The sequence below is a fragment of the Pleurodeles waltl genome, chromosome 2_1 (assembly GCF_031143425.1).
Source record: "Pleurodeles waltl isolate 20211129_DDA chromosome 2_1, aPleWal1.hap1.20221129, whole genome shotgun sequence".
Lineage (NCBI taxonomy): Eukaryota > Metazoa > Chordata > Amphibia > Caudata > Salamandridae > Pleurodeles > Pleurodeles waltl.
Window position 1 is genome coordinate 178,993,892 of NC_090438.1, and position 19,555 is coordinate 179,013,446.

General features: G+C 46.8%; 1 protein-coding gene across 1 annotated transcript in view; it reads left to right on the forward strand.

Moving 5' to 3' along the window:
• Window positions 1-3,815: 3,815 nt before the first annotated feature.
• Window positions 3,816-19,555, forward strand: part of LOC138258580 (C1GALT1-specific chaperone 1-like) — a 76,676-nt gene continuing 60,936 nt past the window's right edge. The window contains exon 1 of the mRNA XM_069205945.1: window positions 3,816-3,877. The gene's annotated coding sequence lies outside the window, so the exon portion shown is untranslated. The remainder of the gene's footprint in view (window positions 3,878-19,555) is intronic.

A 19,555-nucleotide genomic window follows, 5' to 3' on the forward strand; every position in this document is an offset into this window, starting at 1 on the left:
GATGAGGGGTGATGTGGGACCCTCTATATAACAACAATTAAACTATGATAGCCAAATGTGTAACTCTGTGTTGCACCTGACTAGCAAACTTGGCCTCAGGGCACCCTGGACCTCTGGGTGCCTTGCTCAGTTGATATCGCAACTCAGATGTACGTTCTGTCACTCCTGAATGTACTGCTATGATTTAAGACTAGAAATCATCCTCCTATTGAAATGTCTTTATGCACTGCTTGTCTGTTCTTGTTGTGCTTTTTCATTATCAAAAATCAATAAAAAAGTTTAAAGAAAAGGTTAAATAGATATATGGAAATCACAAATTGTACTTTGACCGGAAAACCAGGACTAAAGATCATAAATTTAAAGTAGGAGATTTTGTTTGATTAAAAAAATTTTACCAAGGAAGCAAAGGCAAATACAAACTTACAGCTCCTATCAGAGTTGAGGGAGTCTCTAAAGGTGATGTCCTGTTGATAGAAAGGCTGGTTAAGTAAAAGGAGTCTAGTCAAGGTAACACAGGAGCAGGCAAAAACAATTTCTGATTTTAGGAATGCATTTTCCCAAGGGGCTTTCATATGGTTTCTGTTGGGGATTCCAGTACTTGTAAATGTAGAGGAGATGTAAATAGAACTTTACATTCTGATATTACGCCCCAGGACACTGTTTCTGATAGCGCTGCTGGCGGGGGCAACGCTCCTCTGCCGTAACGGAGGAGCCGCCCCTGTCTTCCTTACTTTAAAACCCTCAAGTCTCTGATGTTGCATGGCAAGAGGCTGTAACTGATATTTAGCTACAAGTGTCGACTACACCTACTTTCAGAGTGTCACCTGGGCACCCGGTTATGGCACCTAATAAGTTTAAGGATTTTTATGTTACAGTTTAATTTAATTTGTTATAATTTAATTTTCAATGTATTTTTGTTTATTTTATAAGTGGGAAGAAGATATTGGCCCCCATTATGACATTTGCCGTAAAAACCGCCTACCACCACGGCAGCGGCCACCAAAAGACCGTCGCCACGGCTACCATCCATCAGCCGTATTATGACCACAGCTGGATTTCCACCAGAAGGATGGCAGAAATCCGGCTGCGGCCATTCTGGCGGATGGCGGTAAGGTGGCGCTGCTACCAGCAGCAGCAGAGCCACGCCATTAGACCGCTGTAGACCGTATCATGACCCATGATACAGCCTGGCGGTGTTCTGCTGGCGGACGCTGCTGCTAGACGCAGCGCCCCATCCCATCTCCTGCCGGAGGACCACCTGCACACAGGTAAGTGGATGCTCCGACAGGGGCGGGAGGTGGAGTATTGGTGTGTGTGTGTGGGGGGGTGTGTATGTCTGTGCGTGCGTGTATGCAGGTGTGTGATGCATGTTGTATATGTGTGCATGTATGAGTGCATGTATGTGGTGTGTGAATTTGTGTGTGTTTGAATGTATATCAGTGTGTGTGTGTGTGTGTGTGTGTGAATGGATGTATAAATGCGTGGATGGATGTGGGTATGAGAGTGTATGCGTGTGTTCGTGTGTGCATGAAAGTGCGTGTATGTGCTGGGGGGTCTGGAGAGGAGGGGTTGGGAGGGAAATGTGGGGAGGGGGGCAGGGAAGACCTCTATCAATGATAGGGTAGGGATTCCCTGTCACTGATAGTGCTTACCGCCATGGTTTTCGTGGTGGAAAGGGAGCCACGAAAACCATGGTGGTAGGCGGGGTCATAATACCGACGTGGCGGACAGTGTGGCACATTGGCAGTTTGGCTGGAGCCAAACCGCCAATGTCTTAATATGGGGAAAAGTACTGCCAGCCTGTTGGCAGTACTTTTCTCCATTTTACCGCTGTCGGCAAGGGTCATAATGACCCCCATAGTGTGTGAGGTTATTTGTAACGTTTTCTCTGTTTACCATTGTGTAGATTGCATTGTTTACTCCTATTTTGCATTCCACGTTCTTCCTCACCGAACTCTCGTCTGGAGGTTCCGGTTTCAACTGCAGGTTAGTCAGTTGTTACTGAGCTCTCAAGCTGGAGGCTTACATGACCATGTAGTCTGAACACTTTTTTGACCCACTACCTCAGTGTGCACTCCAAAGCTCTTAATCGTGGCCTGAGACACCTAACGGCGAGTCAGCTGAAAGTATGCTCTATACAAGAGTAAGGATATGCTACACGGAAAAACAAAAAACAAAAGCACATTATCTTAGTAATAGTTAACAATATTAAGGAGTAAACGTGGGAAATATAAACAGGAACTAAATCACTGACATGGATGACCTGTACGTCAGTTTTTGAAATGGAAAAATAGAAGTGCAGATGCTCTGTATCAGAGTACCTGCTTGTTTCTGAGAAGTGCTGGTACTGTCCAATTAAAAGTATTACGTTTATCTTGAGAAGTGCAGGTACTCTCCCTCTCAAAAAAAAGGTGCTGGTACTCAGTACTGTGCAGTACCGGCACATATAAAGCACTGCTGTACATGTATTACATAATTTTTTTAGAAATCGTCAGTGTTGCCCAGTAAAGTTAAGGACAGGAATACTCTTTCAATGTCCCTTGTAAATACGACTGGGCTGAGCCAGCCTTCGCTAAGATAGTGCCCGGGGTATGGGTTGAGAGAAATTTGGCACCCTTTTTGTTGGTAGTGAATTAAATGAGGTAGCAGGGGGTCCCTTTAGTGTTCACTGGCCAGTACCTGGATGAGCACTGAACCCAAACATCCCAGGACCTCCCCCAACGCTTCAAAATCCCCAATGGCTTAGCTGCCTCACCCAGATGATGGTTTTGTTTATCTGTGTCAGCAGGGGTCATAGAGTGATGGAAAGGAAAAGAAGGAGGCTAGAGGGATGTTAAAAGTTCACCCATGGTATGATATTGAAGTACTAAACCCACTTTAAACTGGCAAAGCAGACAGAAACTAAAAAGCAGGGACAAGGCCAAGCCTGGAGCAAGATGAGAAGGGCGCTGCTATATGCATAACCTTAATGCACACAGATCCATGCACTCCTCAGAATATTGGAGCCCAGCTTGCCCATGCTAAAGGTCGACCCTTCTACTGCGTCTGAGACCCAGCGCACTTTGGGGCATATTAAAGAGCCCCTAGCGCCACCTTAGTGCCGCCATAGCATCATTTTTTTTACGGTAAGGCAGCGCTAAAGAGGCATTTTCCCCCTGCCATATTTGTAAACCCTTGTGTCACGTTATGCCTGCACCAGTAATATTGTATGCAAGGGGTCGTTCCCCAGTTAGGGGGCCGAAAAAATGGTGCAAGGAAATCTAGGAGATTTCCTTGCTCCATTTTTTTCAGCACTTTTAACACCTGAGCAGCCACGTTTAAAGGGAACATACCATTATTTATAATGGACCACTATCTACTCTGAATGAGTAGTGCCAAAATGTTGGCACTACTCCTGCAGAGTACATCAATAGCGTAAAAAAATGACGGTATTGCCCCCTACCCTGCGCCATGGTGCGCCTTATTTTAAATATGACACACACATGGTGGCGGTTGTGGGGGCGCTAAGGGGCGCAAGGAAAGTGGTGCTGCACCGGCGCAGCACCACTTTCCTTAAATCTGTCCCTTAAAATCCTGTCTGCCCTCCACACAGACCTACTCCCCAGTGTCTTCCATACCAGCTACAGCAACGGTGCGTACACGCGCGCGTGCTGCCTTTCTGAACAAAGGGACTGCTATAACGCGAATGTAGAAAGTGTTAAAAAAAATCACCTTCGATTCCGGGAGAGGCGGATGTATGAAAAGTTAAGGAAAATCACCTTTGATTCCGGGAGAGGGAGGTGGGCGGGGGCGGGAGCAGGATCCAGGTGCTCCGACTGAAAGCAGACAGCTAACTGCTCATGGACCTGCACACATCGCGTGCTTGTGGCAGCGCGAGGTAAGTGGCTGCTGTTTATGGATTACTGTGTACCTAGATAAAGTCCATTCAGAAGATCAAAACAAGTCCCGCGTTACTGCGTCAGTCTATCCGCTCAGTCAGCTGGGTGGGTGAGGTAGGCGCACGACAAAGAACTATTGAGGGCCGTTTTAAAACAAGCAATGCTAAAAAAAATGTATTTTTATATAACATAATTCATTCGTCAGTTGAAGCATGACACTGATGCACTGACTGTTAGGTAATTTTAATTTGTAACAAACGTGTAAACTACTTTGATTCTGAGTGCTGCCGGCAGAATTTCAGTGCACCATACCGGTGGTGGAAATTCTGTTTAATTTTTACCTCTGGTGCCGGGAATAACCTATATTATCCGACACTGGGGCTCTACGGGACACTAGACATATTTTTTTGTGAACTTAGGCGAGCTGTCTTTAGTAGAGGTGAGGCACATAAATCAGGTTATGGAATTGTCATCCTAGATTAAGTGGCAGCTCCACCACCTTTTTGTTTGCAGCCAAGAGCCTTTGTAACAACCTTTTGTGGAACAGATAGTGAAGAGGAAGGTGGCTCCAACAATGGGGCATTCTCCAGGTGCAAGCTAAAAATAGGGCAGCTAGGCTGACAAAGGCAAGGGTGGGGCAATCCATCTTTTTTTTGACAGAACCTCTATTACCGCCTGTTACATCTAGGCTGGGATGCAAGTTAAAGGCTTACCAACGGGCCATGTGTGGACCATGTGTGGACCAAAGAGTGGAAGCATTTACTATGTTGACAAGTGGTGCGTCTTGATACGTCATGCTCAGTATGTATCTTATCTTCCATGTGGTCCGTAGTCTTAATGCCCGTGTCCAACCACAGCGATATGCTGTTCTGTGCTTAGTACATGTGTGGCAGCAGGCTTGGAGAACACCATGCTGGAAGATGTTGAACCTGGGATTTTCCAGGGGTTACCCTACCTACTTTTGCAGCACTTCATAAGTGCCATACTGCAACCAATCCACAGTGTCCATCTAAGGCTAAACTATCCCCTTGTGCTCAGCCTGTGTTACCACACCAGAGATGTGGCAATAAATATGAGCAACCCCTTCCCCTTGGTCACTTTACATCAGTTCAGGGGGCAGCTTCTGTCCCTTTGGGATAGGTGCCCGCCTGGCTTGGGGAACAAAGGAATGGTCTGCCTAGGTGTCAGATAAAATTAGCATGTGAGAGGTTAGGCCTCTGAATTTAATTAAGTTTCTGGTCACAGCCCAGATCATCATCCTGCCAGAGGAACAAAAACACCTCCCCACACCCAAGTCTTTGTCCTGCTCTGGGAGCAGTTTTTACACTTTATCAAGGGGGGTACTCAGCTGCCAGGTCACAGATGGAGCTCAAGCAAACGGCCCGCCAGAGGCTTAAGACAGGGAAAGGTAACGTTCTAAAAGTACCCTTGCCAAAATATTTAATAAAAATACAAATTCACCAGTGAATTGGGCTTTTTAAGAAATATTTTAAAAAGTCAGAGAATTACATTTATAGTAGTTTCCTAGCTGGAGATAACATAATTTAAAGTAATATTTCATTCCAATTATTTCCTGTGGAACAGCCAGCCTTGCTACAGTGAAAATAACTTTAAGGCTTTTTCACTTTAAGGACGTGTTAAACATTAAACATTTACATGTCCTACTTTTGAATTCCATACACCCTGCCTTATGGGCAGTAAGGCCTACTCAGGGGTATTAATATTTAAATGGAAGGTTTCGGCCTTTCAATAGGGTTATTATGACAATTTTAATTTGCAGTTTAAAACTGAAATGGCCAGGCTAAAAATGGTAGGGCTGCACCTAGGTTTGCCCTGTCGCTGTGGTGGATGACACAATGGGTGTTACAGCCCACTAATGACATTTAACGTACAGGTCCTGGTACACTTTGTACCATATATTGGGGACTCATAGGTAAGTTAAATATGCTAATCAGGGGTATGCCAATTTCTTCATGTTGAAAGGGGGAGCACAGGCACTTTACCACTGGTTGGCAAGGGTAACGTGCAGTGAGCTCTATAGCCAGTAAAAACAGACAGGGCAAAAATATTGGGGTATACCCTTGGAAGTCAACTTACCAAAATGCTAGGGGGTAGTGAAAGTGACATCATACACCCTTGACCTTAATGACATCACAGGCAGTGACTTAATATGACCTTGGACCCTCTGTTTTCCCAGGAAGTGATGACACAAGTCCTTAACCCTGAAGACTTGTGGTTAATTGACAAAGATGAAGTTCCATAATAAACACATAATTATTATAAAAACACAGCGTAGAGAAGTGTCTGTTTTAGATACCACTTGTATGATGGTGCCAACATGATAAGCAAGGGGATCATGAATCAGTTCTCCGGGTATTACATGTAAAATTATGTGTTCATTTGAAGAGCATACCGTGCCAAAAACACACAATAGTGCTGGGAACCTACATTTTGATACCACTAACTGTCATGATTTAATAGTACCCCAACTGTATGCTGAAATGAGAAATGGGTTGATAAATCACTGGTCCTCTGGGTCCCCTCTCAGCACGATGAGCGTGGTCCCTGGAACTCAGCAACTCTGTCCAAGTGACTCCCACAGTCCAGTGACTCTTCAGTCCAAGTCCTTGCCTCCCCACGCTAGACCGCATTGCTGAGTACTGCATGATTTGCAGCTGCTCCGGCTCCTGCGCACTCTTCCAGGATTTCCTTCCTGCACAGCCAAGCCTGGGTCCCCGACACTCTAACCTGCAGTGCACAACCTTCTGAGTTGTCCTCCGGCGTCGTGGGACTCCCTTTTGTGACTTTGCGTGGACTCCGGTTCACTCTTCTTCCAAGTGCCTGTTCAGGTACTTCTGCAGGTGCTGTCTGCTTCTGTGAGGGCTCCCTGACTTGCTGGGCCCCCTCCTCTGTTTCCTCCCCAAGTGGCGACATCCTGGTCCCTCCGTGGCCACAGCAGCACCCAAAAACCTCTACTGCGACCCTTGCAGCTAGCAAGGCTTGTTTGCGGTCTTTCTGCATGGGAACACCTCTGCAAGCTTCATCGCGATGTGGGACATCCATCCTCCAAAGGAGAAGTTCCAAGCTCTCTTCTTTCTTGCTTCTTCCAACAGGTGGCAGCTTCCTTGCACACTCAGCTGGCATTGCCTGGGCTCCTGCCCACTCTCGACACTGTCGCGACTATTGGACTTGGTCCCCTTGTCTTACAGGTACTCAGGTCCGGAAATCAACTGTTGTTGCATTGCTGGTGTTTGTTCTTCCTGCAGAATCCCACTATCACAACTTCTGTGCTCTTTGAGGGTAGTAGGTGCACTTTACACTTACCTTTCAGGGTCTTGGGGTGGGCTATTTTTCTAACCCTCACTGTTTTCTTACAGTCCCAGCAACCCTCTACAAGCTCACATAGGTTTGGGGTCCATTTGTGGTTCGCATTCCACTTTTGGAGTATATGGTTTGTGTTGCCCCTATACCTATGGGTGTGACAATTCCATGATCTTAGACATGTTACATGGCCATGTTCGGAGTTACCATTGTGACGCTGTACATAGGTAGTGATCTGTGTGCAGTGACACCAGTGGTATAGTAGGAGCTTTACATGGCTCCTAGTTCAGCCTAAGCTGCTTTGCCATAGCTACCTTTTATCAGCCTAAGCTGCAAGAAACACCTCTTCTACACTAATAAGGGATAACTGGACCTGGCACAAGGTGTAAGTACCTCTGGTACTCACTACAAGTCAGGCCAGCCTCCTACATTGGTTGTGCAGTGGTGGGATAAGTACTTGTAACTACTTACTACTTTGTCAGTATGTACTTTTCATAGGAGAATAATATACAATACAATTCAGTGTATGTAAACCTAACCAAAAAGTTTTGCTTTTCTTCTCTCAAATTTTTTACAAAGTGCTGAAAAGTATTCTAAAAACTTCTAAAGTTTCTCAAAAGTTAGAAAAAGTTTTTTTCTCTGTTCTTTAAAAAGTTCTGAAACTTTTTCTTTCTTCTCTCTATTTCTAAACCTTTTACTATCATGTATGTAGAAGACTCTACTCTTAAAATGGTCAATACTACTTATGACAATTTGAGTTACAAGAGCCTAAGAAGTCTCTGCTTAGATGGAGGTTTAGTGATAGGAAAGAACCCTACCAAAGAGTTTCTATTTAACATGCTTATTGTGAATGATGAGTCCCAAGCAGGCACTTCAAATGAGAGGTTAATAGAAGGTTCCCATTCTGACTCAGGGGATCTCCTTGAGGGAGGTGGGGAGAGCTCTGTACCAGATCTGCCCCCTAGCAGGACACCTAGTAATGTTGGTAGTAATGGAGGTTTCCATCACAGTAGGGGAGTCTTTATTCCTGGAGGCCAAGTTGCTAGGGTTCAGTCAGTTAGAGACAGATCCCCCTCTGTGGTTTCCAATTTATCTTCTGTGTCCAAGCATTCCCAGCCCACCCACCCTGAAGACAACATGTTAGAAAGTGAACTCAAATAGTTGAGGGTTGAAGAGACCAGACTGAAGCTTAAACAGCAACAGCTGGCCTTAGATAGGGAATCCCTAGACCTGGAGAAGGAGAGACAGAGATTGGAGTTAGGACCCCATGGTGGCAGTAGCAGTATTCCTGATAGTAATCCTGTTAGAGAGCATGATTCCAGGAATCTGCACAAGATAGACCCCCATTACAAGGAGGGGGGTGACATCAACAAGTGGTTTGCTGCACTTGAGAGGGCCTGTATGGTACAGGGGGGCCCTCAAGGCAGTGGGCTGCTATATTGTGGCTATCTTTCAATGGAAAGGGTAGGGATAGGCTCCTTACTGTTAGAGAAAGTGATGCTAACAATTTTGCGGTTTTGAAGGCTGCACTCTTGAATGGATTTGGCATAACCACTGAACAATACAAGATTAAGTTCAGAGACACCAGAAAAGAGTCCTCACAAGACTGGATAGACTTTGTTGACTGTTCAGTGAAGGCCTAGGAGGGGTGGTTACATGGCAGTAAAGTTTCTGACTATGAAAGTCTGTATAATCTTATTCTGAGGGAGCATATTCTGAATAAATGTGTGTCTGACTTGTTACACCAATATCTAGTGGACTCAGATCTGACCTCTCCCCAAGAATTGGGAAAGAAGGCAGACAAATGGGTCAGAACAAGAATGAACAGAAAAGTTCATACAGGGGGTGACAAGGATGGCAAAAAGAAGGATGGTAAGTCTTCTGACAAGGGTGGGGACAAAAGAAAAACTGAGTCTTCATCAGGCCCACAAAAATCCTCTGGTGGGGTGGTGGGTCCAAATCCTCTTCCAATAATCAACCTAAAAAGCCTTGGTGTTATTTGTGTAAAGTCAAAGGCCATTGGACAACTGATGCCAGTTGTCCAAAGAAAATCACCAAACTTCCCACTACCACAACCCCTACTGCAAATTCTAGTGCCCCTAGTAATAGCAGTGGTGGTGGGAGCAAACCTACTAATAGCCAATCCAAGGGAGTAGCTGGGCTCACTATTGGTAATTTAGTTGGGGTTGGTCTTGTTAGGGAGACCACAGAGGCTGTGTTAGTCTCTGAAGGTGCCATTGATTTGGCCACCTTGGTTGCTTGTCCCCTTAATATGGATAAGTACAAGCAACTTCCCCTAATAAATGGTGTTGAGGTTCAGGCCTACAGGGACACAGGTGCCAGTGATACCATGGTGATAGAGAAACTGGTGCACCCTGAACAACACCTACTTGGTCAGCAGTACCAAGTGACAGATGCTTATAACAACACTCTTAGCCACCCCATGGCTGTTGTGAATCTCAACTGGGGGGGGGGTGGGTTACTGGTCCAAAGAAAGTTGTGGTTACCTCAGATTTACCTGTAGACTGTCTACTAGGGAACGATTTAGAGACATCAGCTTGGGCAGAAGTGGAGTTGGAGGCTCATGCAGCAATGCTGGGCATTCCTGGGCATATTTGTGCTTTGACAAGGGCTCAGGCCAAAAAGCAAAAAGGACAGGGTAACTTGGATCCTGGAACAATAGACCAAGTGCTCCCTAAAGCTAGGGGTAGTAAGGGTAAATCCCTACCCACTATCCCTCCCTCTACAGATGATTCTCCTTCTGAGGAAGAAGAATTTCCTCCCTGTGCAGAACCTCCACCAGATGAGCTGGCAGCAGACACTGCTGAGCTTCTGGGTGGAGGGAGGCCTCCCAGGGAAGAGCTGAGTGTGGCACAGCAAACCTGTTCCACATTAGAGGGTCTCAGACACCAATCTGTCAAACAGCAAAATGGGGATGTCAGTGACTCACATAGAGTTTACTGGGAGGACAACCTCTTGTACACAGAGGCAAGGGACCCAAAACCTGGAGCAGACAGGAGTTTGGTCATTCCCCTGCAGTACAGAGAGTTCCTCCTAACTCTTGCACATGACATTCCTTTGGCTGGGCATTTGGGCCAGATCAAAACATGGGAAAGGCTTGTCCCCCTGTTTCACTGGCCTAGGATGTCAGAGGACACTAAAGATTTTTGCAAGTCTTGTGTGACCTGCCAAGCCAGTGGCAAGACTGGTGGCACACCAAAGGCTCCCCTTATTCCACTACCTGTGGTTGGGGTTCCCTTTGAAAGGGTAAGGGTTGACATAGTTGGCCCCCTTGACCCTCCTACTGCTTCAGGCAATAGGTTTATCTTGGTGGTTGTGGACCATGCCACAAGATATCCTGAAGCAATTCCTCTAAGGACCACTACAGCTCCTGCAGTGGCAAAGGCCCTCCTGGGAATCTTTTCCAGGGTGGGTTTCCCAAAAGAGGTTGTATCAGTCAGGGGTAGCAACTTCATGTCTACATACTTGAAAGCAATGTGGAAGGAATGTGGTGTAACCTACAAATTCACCACTCCTTATCATCCACAGACTAATGGACTGGTAGGAAGGTTTAATAAAACTCTCAAAGGTATGATAATTGGACTCCCTGAAAAACTCAGGAGGAGATGGGATGTCCTGTTACCTTGCCTCCTTTTTGCTTACAGGGAGGTACCCCAGAAAGGAGTGGGCTTCAGCCCCTTTGAACTCCTCTTTGGACACCCTGTAAGAGGTCCACTAACACCTGTGAAGGTGGGTTGGGAGCAACCTTTAAAAGCTCCTAAACAGGACATAGTGGACTATGTACTTGGCCTAAGATCCAGAATGGCTGAGTACATGAAAAAGGCCAGTAAAATCCTTCAGGCCAGCCAAGAGCTACAAAAGCAGTGGCATGACCAGAAGGCTGTTCTAATCCAGTACCAACCAGGACAGAAGGTGTGGGTATTGGAGCCTGTGGCCCCAAGAGCACTCCAGGTCAAATGGAGTGGACCCCATCTAATTGTTGAGAAAAAGGGTGAGGTTGCCTATCTGGTAGACCTGGGCACTGCCAGGAGTCCCCTTAGGGTGATTCATGTCAACCGCCTAAAACCCTACTATGACAGGGCTGATCTCACCCTGCTCATGGCAACAGATGAGGGACAGGAAGAAGAGAGTGACCCTCTCCCTGATCACTTTTCCACCACTGAAAATGATGCTTTAGTGGAGGGAGTAGTTTTGGCAGATTGTCTGACTGCAGAACAGAAAGACAACTGCATAAATCTCCTTGGACAATTTTCTGAACTCTTTTCAACTGTGCCAGGCACCACATCTTGGTGATAACACACAATTGATACTGGAGACAGGTTGCCTGTCAAAGGTAAAATCTATAGGCAGCCTGACCATGTCAGGGACTGCATAAAACAAGAGGTTCAGAAAATGCTTGATCTTGGAGTGGTTGAACCTTCTGAAAGCCCATGGGCGAGTCCTGTGGTGCTTTCTACCAAAGCCTCACTCAAAAGATGGAAAAAGGGAGATTAGGTTTTGTGTAGACTACAGAGGTCTCAATCAGGTAACAAAAACTGATGCTCACCCTATACCCAGGGCAGATGAGCTTATAGATACACTGGCATCTGCCAAGTATCTAAGCACCTTTGATTTGACTGCAGGGTATTGGCAGATCAAATTGGCTGAGGATGCTAAACCTAAAACTGCATTTTCAACTATAGGAGGGCACTACCAATTTACAGTGATGCCCTTTGGTTTGAAAAATGCACCTGCCACTTTTCAGAGGTTGGTGAACACAGTCCTGCAAGGGTTGAAGGCTTTTAGTGCAGCATATCTAGATGATATAGCTGTCTTTAGCTCCACCTGGGATGAGCACCTGGTCCACCTTTGGAAAGTTTTGGAGGCCCTGCAAAAGGCAGGCCTCACTATCAAGGCCTCAAAGTGCCAGATAGGGCAGGGAAAGGTGGTTTATCTGGAACACCTGGTAGGTGGAGAACAGATTGCACCACTTCAGAGGAAAATCCAGACAATCATGGATTGGGTTCCCCCTACAACTCAGACCAAGGTGAGAGCCTTCTTAGGCCTCACTGGTTATTACAGGAGATTCATTAAAAACTATGGCTCCATAGCAGCCCCTCTTAATGATCTCACTAGTAAGAAGATGCCTAAAAAGGTATTGTGGACAGCTAGCTGTCAGAAAGCTTTTAAGGAGCTCAAACAGGCCATGTGCTCTACACCTGTCCTAAAAAGCCCATGTTACTCCAAGAAATTAATTGTTCAAACTGATGCATCTGAATTAGGGGTAGGGGCAGTCTTATCACAACTGAATTCTGAGGGCTAGGATCAACCAGTTGCTTTTATCAGCAGAAGGTTGACCCCTAGAGAAAAGCGTTGGTATGCCATTGACAGGGAGGCCTTTGCTGTGGTCTGGGCACTGAAAAAGTTGAGGCCATACCTGTGTGGCACTCACTTTATTGTTCAGACAGACCACAAACCTCTACTTTGGCTAAAACAAATGAAAGGTGAAAATCCTAAATTGTTGAGGTGGTCCATATCTCTACAGGGAATAGACTATACCAGTGGTTCCCAACCTGTGGTCCGGGGACCCCTGGGGGTCTGTGAAGCCTTCTCAGGGGGTCCGCGACTGCTTAGAACATTAAGAAATATTAACAAATATTGACAAATTAGGTCCCCAGCTGCCAGTAATGACTCAGGCGGGGGGTCCCCGGATTCCAAAGATGCTTCAGTGGGGGTCCCTGGGTTCCATTAATGTTAAAGTGGGGGTCCACAGAAATCAAAAGGTTGGGAATCATTGAACTATACAATGGAACATAGACCTGGGAGTACCCACTCCAATGCAGATGGACTCTCCAGATATTTCCACTTAGACAATGAAGACTCATCAGGTCATGGCTAGTCTTATTGTCCTTCGTTGGTGGGGGGGGGTTGTGTAGGAAAGTACCATCTTGCCTAGCATATTTCACTGTAAATATGTTGTTTTAGTCTATGTGTCACTGGGACCCTGCCAGGCAGGTCCCCAGTGCTCATAAGTATGTGCCCTGTATGTGTTCCCTGTGTGATGCCTAACTGTCTCACTGAGGCTCTGCTAACCAGAACCTCAGTGGTTATGCTCTCTCTGCTTTCCAAATTTGTCACTAACAGGCTAGTGACTAAATTTACCAATTCACATTGGCATATTGATACACCCATATAATTCCCTAGTATATGGTACTGAGGTACCCAGGGTATTGGGGTTCCAGGAGATCCCTATGGGCTGCAGCATTTCTTTTGCCACCCATAGGAAGCTCTGACAATTCTTACACAGGCCTGCCATTGCAGCCTGCGTGAAATAACGTCCACGTTATTTCACAGCCATTTACCACTGCACTTAAGTAACTTATAAGTCACCTATATGTCTAACCTTCACCTGGTGAAGGTTGGGTGCAAAGTTACTTAGTGTGTGGGCACCTTGGCACTAGCCAAGGTGCCCCCACATCATTCAGGGCAAATTCCCCGGACTTTGTGAGTGCGGGGCCACCATTACACGCGTGCACTGCACATAGGTCACTACCTATGTACAGCATCACAATGGTAACTCCGAACATGGCCATGTAACATGTCTAAGATCATGGAATTGTCACCCCAATGCCATTCTGGCATTGGGGTGACAATTCCATGATCCCCCGGGTCTCTAGCACAGAACCCGGTTACTGCCAAACTGCCTTTCCGGGGTCTCCACTGCAGCTGCTGCTGCTGCCAACCCCTCAGACAGGTTTCTGCCCTCCTGGGGTCCAGACAGCCCTGGCCCAGGAAGGCAGAACAAAGGACTTCCTCTGAGAGAGGGTGCAACACCCTCTCCCTTTGGAAATAGGTGTGAAGGCTGGGGAGGAGTGGCCTCCCCCAGCCTCTGGAAATGCTTTGATGGGCACAGATGGTGCCCATCTCTGCAGAAGCCAGTCTACACCGGTTCAGGGATCCCCAGCCCTGCTCTGGCACTAAACAGGACAAAGGAAAGGGGAGTGACCACTTCCCTGACCTGCACCTCCCAGGGGAGGTGCCCAGAGCTTCTCCAGTGTGTCCCAGACCTCTGCCATCTTGGAAACAGAGGTGTCTGTGGCACACTGGACTGCTCTGAGTGGCCAGTGCCAGCAGGTGACGTCAGAGGCTCCTTCTGATAGGCTCTTAGCCAATCCTCCTTCCTAGGTAGCCAAACCTCTTTTTCTGGCTATTTAGGGTCTCTGCTTTGGGGATCTCACCAGATAATGAATGCAAGAGCTCATCAGAGTTCCTCTGCATCTCCCTCTTCACCTTCTGCCAAAGGATCGACCGCTGACTGCTCAGGACGCCTGCAAAACTGCAACAAAGTAGCAAGACGACTACTAGCAACCTTGTATTGCTTCATCCTGCTGGCTTTCTCGACTGTTTCCAGGTGGTGCATGCTCTGGGGGTAGCCTGCCTCCTCCCTGCACCAGGAGCCCTGAAGAAATCTCCTGTGGGTCAACGGAATCTTCCCCCTGCAACCGCAGGCACCAAAAGACTGCATCACTGGTTCTCTGGGTCCCCTCTCAGCACGACCAGCGTGGTCCCTGGAACTCAGCGACTCTGTCCAAGTGACTCCCACAGTCCAGTGACTCTTCAGTCCAAGTTTGGTGGAGGTAAGTCCTTGCCTCCCTACACTAGACTGCATTGCTGGGTACCGCGTGATTTGCAGCTGTTCCGGCTCCTGTGCACTCTTCCAGGATTTTCTTCGTGCACAGCCAAGCCTGGGTCCCCGACACTCTAACCTGCAGTGCACAACCTTCTGAGTTGTCCTCCGGCATTGTGGGACACCCTTTTGTGACTTTGCATGGACTCCGGTTCACTCTTCTTCCAAGTGCCTGTTCAGGTACTTCTGCGGGTGCTGCCTGCTTCTGTGAGGGCTCCCTGACTTGCTGCCCCCTACCCCCCCTCTGTCTCTTCCTCCAAGTGGCGACATCCTGGTCCCTCCTGGGCCACAACAGCACCCAAAAACCTCTACTACGACCCTTGCAGCTAGCAAGGCTTGTTTGCGGTCTTTCTGCGTGGGAACACCTCTGCAAGCTTCATCGCAACGTGGGACATCCATCCTCCAAAGGAGAAGTTCCAAGCTCTCTTCTTTCTTGCTTCTTCCAACAGGTGGCAGCTTCCTTGCACACTCAGCTGGCATTGCCTGGGCTCCTGCCCACTCTCGACACTGTTGCGACTATTGGACTTGGTCCCCTTGTCTTACAGGTACTCAGGTCCGGAAATCAACTGTTGTTGCATTGCTGGTGTTTGTTCTTCCTGCAGAATCCCACTATCACAACTTCTGTGCTCTTTGGGGGTAGTAGGTGCACTTTACACTTACCTTTCAGGGTCTTGGGGTGGGCTATTTTTCTAACCCTCACTGTTTTCTTACAGTCCCAGCAACCCTCTACACGCTCACATAGGTTTGGGGTCCATTCGTGGTTCGCATTCCACTTTTGGAGTATATGGTTTGTGTTGCCCCTATACCTATGGGTGTGACAATTCCATGATCTTAGACATGTTACATGGCCATGTTCGGAGTTACCATTGTGACGCTGTACATAGGTAGTGATCTGTGTGCAGTGACACCAGTGGTATAGTAGGAGCTTTACATGGCTCCTAGTTCAGCCTAAGCTGCTTTGCCATAGCTACCTTTTATCAGCCTAAGCTGCTAGAAACACCTCTTCTACACTAATAAGGGATAACTGGACCTGGCACAAGGTGTACGTACCTCTGGTGCTCGTTTCTTCCAGAATGTCAGCAGTATTCACTACTAGAATAATACAAAATGGGCCGAAAAGGAGGGCGGAAATTGTCACCTCTCACACCTCTGATGCCAGGGATCGCAAAAGCAGTGCCAGAAATTGTAAAAGGCAAGCTAGGGACTGCAACTGGGACCCCTGGCAACCCTTAAATTACATCTATTGGTAAACCACGCAAAAGGTGGTAATGTCCTGCCAGTTCTCATACCTGAGACTGAAACTGCATGGTACAGGTCCTTAGCATAGTCCAGCCGTTATATGACTAGTGAGGCAGTTGCCTGGGTTTTCTGTGAGAACTCCAGATGCAGGGAAATGTTCCATAATGTTCATATGGCATCTGTTTTAGATTTAGTTACTTGATTAACCTCAGGCTTCATAGGTAAAAGTCCATGATAACATCTACTTACTTACTTAATTCAAAGTTGTTAGTAGTGCTTCCAGTTAATCAGACCTGATTGTCTATGAATCATAGTTTTTCCAATATCCTCATGTCAGAATCTCAGTTTCTGATGCATTAACCTAAAATTTGTTATCATCCATTGTTCAAAGGCTTTGAAGCAGTCATCCAGATTTGAGACTTTAAGGTCATTAGGTTCTTCCACTTTTAGGATAATCTGAGTATCATCGGTGTGGTTATAACATTAGAGGTGAAAAAATGTGATGAGTTATAAGAGTGGGCTAACATAAACATTAAAGAAGAGAAAAATGATTGAGCCTTGAAATACTTCTGCCCTTATGTCGTAAGGTGTCGAGGTAAGGATATAGTGGGTACTGAGATAATGTTTGATCTGTTGATAAATGCAAAAAAACAACGTGATCGATGGAATGCTTGACTTAATCTCAGTCACTGGCAATCTTTCGGGCCACATCCCAATCTATCGTTTTTCATCCACCATGCCACCTCAGTTTGGACCCAGCCATATGCAAATCAGTCTTGACCCTCATGGGAACAGTCCAGCTTGAACTGCCAATCCAGGTCCTCCCTGAACTGGAACACAGGCAACCCAGGACCGGTTTTGCCTTTGTTATGGTCTCTTCAGCCAGGTATAGTTTGGTTCAGTGGCACAGTGAGCCCAGAACCCATGTCTGGGCTTACTTGGCGCACTTAGGTCATCAAATGCAAAAACAACAAGGTGATGGATAGAATGCTTGACTTAATCTTAGCCACTGGCAATCACTTAGGGCTGCATCGCAATCCATCCTTTTTTGCCTACCATGCCATCTCAGTTTGGACCCAGCCATATCCAAATTAGTCTTGACCCTGTTCATTATGGCAACAGCCCAGCCTGAACTGCCAAACCAGGTCCTCCCTATAATATAAGCGATTCAGGAGGTCTCCAAGGATGAAAAAACAAATGATGGGTACAATGAGAGCATGTGCTCACCAGGCAGTCACCACTTGTGTGAACAGCACTTGTAAAGCAGTCTTTGCCTTTCTCCTCTCTTTGATGTTGGGTAAAAGGGGCTTTTTGGTGTTGTGTCCATGTCCAGGGATTGGCAGATGAACACTTGAGGGTCACCCAGCAGGTCCATTCCTCTAACTGATCCTTTAGGGGCATGGGGGGTGGGGGGGGCAGCACTACTGGCCCCAAAGAGATACATGGGAGTGAGCTGGAGTCAAAGCTTTTAGTCCATCCTCACAGGGCATCAGGTGGCTTCTCTTTCCAGCTAGATATTCTTTTATCATTGTTTCTCCCAGGTCCAGTATTCTCTCATCTGTCAGTCTCCTGCAGGTTTTATGTGGGGGTTTTAAGCTCTAGAGGCAGGCACTCCTGGCTAATCCTAGGGTGTAGCATCATCACTGCACCCCAGTTTAAACCCTCCTACAAAGCATTCTGGGTTAATCCAGTATGGTGACTTCAAGATGTCTGTGCAAGGAGATCCCATGAGAGTTTCATTTCTGCCCCTACCTGACACAGGTTCCGAATCCCTTCCTTCCAAAATATCCAGGTGAGCCCCTACTGTGTGTTAGCTCCAGGTCTGGCCCTCCTCCTTTGTTTCTGTAGGCCTGTGCTGTTTCTGTCCAGGTGCAGTGCTGCAAGCTAATTAGCAGATATCCTCTCTAGTCTGTTTACACTATTAATGGTTCTGTTGTGTGGAGAGGTCTTTGATTCTTCTGCTAGGGATCGGTTAATTACTCAGATCCACAGCAGGAGGAATCTGATTATGTGATGAACCAGGGACTTGAGTCAAATCTTAAAGTGCCGTAAGGCTTCCATGTTTGATGTTAGGGACTGTATACCTATACTCGGGGTACATGTTTACCCCTAGATTGATACCCCGCTGGACCCTCTAGGCCTAAGTGGGGCAAAACAGTTCTTTAGTGCAGATTTTGCGTATAATGTGTAATACAACGTAGGCAGAACAGACCTTTAGTAAGCACTACAGACCTACTCTATGAATGCCCATTCACATTATAAGACCTACCGCAGGTCAGTACCAATCCTTGAAGAGTCCCTTTTGCAACAGGCTACCTTGTGCAGGTACCAGGCTAAGCAAGATGGTAGTCACACATGCTCAGCCCTCACAGGTGTGTGATCATGTTCATATGAAACCAGCCCAGAGCCTCCTACCCCAGCTACACTATCTTAAGAGGCAGACACGAGTGGTTAGCACTCTCAGTCGAGTTACTCTGAATGTACCACAAGACTCAAGTGGTGAAACTGTTCACGGTAAAATCTAAAAAGCGAGCAGTCAAAAGAGAAAAGTCCAGGGGGACTAAATAGGTGAAATCCATTTGCTACAGATGCCAACCAAGCACTTTTACAATCACACAAATACTGCAGCTCCCTTCCCCGGCACTACAGCATCATCATCCTGCACCTTATTAAATGTTTAACTCTCCCAAAGTGATTATCCATGTACAAGCAATCTGTGGCTCAGCAAAGCTCATTAGCATCTTAACTGGTCAATCGAATTGTATCTTTCTTATTGGGGAGATTGAAATTCACCCTGAATGTGTCCATCACACAGAAGAAGTCAGTTCACAATGTGCTAGCTATGCTGGGGGCAGGCACAGAGACAGTCAGGTATGCAGCAGAGCAGACATTTTCTCGTTTATAGGTCTGACCCCAGGATAGCTGAGTCAGCACAATTTCTCCTGCACTGCCCCAACCCCCTACACCTGGCATGCTATGCTCCCATCATCAATGCACCACTATTCCCGCCACTTAACCAGAAGAAGCAGCTGCAAACCTTACCATTTGGGTCACGTAGGTAGCAGCAAGAACTAGCTTATGCTCCTTGCCCTTTTACTAGCCCATCAGGAGTATATAAGAGTGCATGGAAGAAGGCTTCCTCCCCAGTAATCAATCAAAGGGTGTATGATGTCACTTTCACTACTCCTCATATTTTGTTGAACTGATTTCCATGACTGCATCATCACCCTACAGCACTGCACTACCAGCCCCAGAAGCCATGGTTGTGGCTTAGAATACTGCCGAGCAGTGGAGACAAGCTTCTGGAGGTCATCTGACGCAACGGAGGTCCTGTAACAGCAGAAATACCAATGGAGGACCAAAGATGCCTCAGTTACAAGGAAAAAAGCAGCTAGATGCTAACATGCAAGTAACAATTGTTTCCCCTCCA